Here is a 2,500-nt window from a genome sequence, read left to right on the forward strand (position 1 = left end):
CCGACACAGTGGGACTTGAACCAAGGACCAACAGATTAGTGGTCAAGTGACATGACACAAGACTACAAATCCGCGAAGTATCCAGTTATGTGGACAGGGGCACAGTATTTCTTAGGAGACGTTCAGAACCCCGTTGTGCCCCCAAAGAGTTTATCCCAGTTTCTATAGCACGGAACAGACTATATCAATTGTTTGCTACCCTTTTAGATAGGATGCTAGTCTATCGTATAGTACTTTCCTTCATATCTATCTGACCCAGCTACCCAATCACTGCTGGGTGGGCGGGGGGAGTGGGGGGGGGGGGGGGTCAGAAATAAAATCTCGACCTCACCCAGAATCGATCTCGGTCCCTTTGCGGGTGAAGCAAGTTCTCTACCAACTGAGCCATCGGGACCAGCGGGAAAGCGTCCCCTTTTTTCTTCATATAAAAATCAAGCCTGTGTCAATCATTATCGATGATCGAAATCTCTCAATCCGGCATTGTGTCCTTCGGCAAGATTATTCTCACCCCACTCAGGTGTGAATGAGTACATACGTGCCTTCAGGTAGTGACTGAAAGAGAAAAAAAAGAATGACACACAAAGGCAACTTGTACTGTATGGAGGTAAAATCTGATTTCCTTTGACCTGCTGGGGGAATGAAACCTTCTGAACCCCATGAAGCATCCGTAGACGTGAGCTATGTATTTGTCTTGTTTTGTTTTGTTTTGTTCTGTTTTGATTTTGTCGTTTTTGTTAGTTTTTATTTTATTCATTTATTTATTTATTTTTTCTTTCTTTCTTTCTTTCTTTCTTTCTTTCTTTCTTTCTTTCTTTCTTTCTTTGCTCATTCATTTATTTATTGATTTATTTTATGGATTTATCGACTTATTTATGTGTTTATTTATTATTTTCAAACTTTCTTCAAGCAAACCCCTATTATTTACTGGCTTCTCTTTAAATAACTTTTTATTTTCAAGCTAATTTTACTCGAGTTACAGGAGCTCACAAAATAACAGTGTCGTGAATACCAAACATTGAACAACCACATTAAATCCAAATGCATCGAGGCACACGAGAACTATCTAGACTGGAAATGCTGCGAAATCGAAAGAGAATACAAACCCAACCCCAACAAGCTCACCAAAGATTAAAGAACTATCAGGGAAAAGGAAAAGCAAAGCAGCAGGAAGTTGTATCCAAAACAAACAAGGGGAACTGCTATTTGAAGAACAACATATAGAAAGCCGATGGGTAGAATACATAGGCGAACTGTACAATGATCCAAATAGAAATGAACCACCACTGAAATTCAAAGAACCATTAAGTGGACCAAACATCACCAAAAGTGAAATTGAACATGCCATGGAACGAATGAGGGATGGTAAAGCAACAGGCCCTGATGAAATATCTGTAGAGGTATTAAAAAGCCTAGGAGATCTAGCAATTGATGAACTTCACATATTATTCAACAATATATACAATACTGGGAAAATTCCAGAAGATCTCTGTAACTCTATTTTCATAGCAATACCAAAGAAAGCAGGTGCAGTCAGATGCGAAAATTTTAGAACTATAAGTTTAATAAGCCACATCAACAAAATACTGTTGCGTATAATTATCAACAGGCTAAGGAATAAGATTAACCCCGAAATCGCAGAAGAACAATATGGATTCCAACCTGACAGAGGGACAAGGAACGCAATATACCTCCTCCGTGTTTTAAGTGAAAGAGCTATACAGGTTCAGACCCACTATACCTCTGTTTTGTCGACTACAAAAAAGCTTTTGATAGAGTACGCCACGAAGAAATACTAAAACAACTGCACTCCATTGGCGCTGATGAGAAAGACCTCAGACTCATGCAAACATTATACTACACCCAGCAGGCATCTATCAAAATCGGAAACTCTTCAGGAAATTCCATTCCTATTAAGAAAGGAGTCCGTCAAGGGTGTGTTGCCTCACCAGATCTGTTTAATCTATACCAAGAAACAATCATGAGGGGCATAAATAATATGGAGGGAATAAAAGTGGGAGGTCACAACATAAATAATATAAGATACGCAGACGATACGGTACTCATTGCAACATCAGAAATCCAACTTCAAAAGATTGTTGACAAAGTGGTAGTAGATAGTGAAGCCAAGGGAATGGAAGTGAATATCACCAAAACGGAATGCATGGTAATACAGAAAAACCCCGAAAACAACAACACCTGCAATATAACGATTCACGGCGAGCAACTTACCAACGTAGAAAGTTTTAAATACCTAGGTTCAATAGTGACAACAGATGGAAGATGTAACCGAGACATACGAGCAAGAATAGCTCAAGCCAAACAGGCCTTCATGGACCTGGGAAACATTTTGAAAAACAAACAGATGTCGTTCGGGATTAGATTCCGAGTCTTGAAGTGCTACGTGTGGTCAATCTTGTTATACGGATGCGAAAGCTGGACTACAAATGCAGAAACACAAAAGAACATTGAAGTTTTTGAAATGTGGTGCTTGAGAAGGATG

This window comes from Berghia stephanieae, chromosome 12 (genome assembly GCF_034508935.2).
Source record: "Berghia stephanieae isolate SIO BIC M18660-M18661 chromosome 12, UCSD_Bste_1.3, whole genome shotgun sequence".
Taxonomy (NCBI): Eukaryota; Metazoa; Mollusca; class Gastropoda; order Nudibranchia; family Aeolidiidae; genus Berghia; species Berghia stephanieae.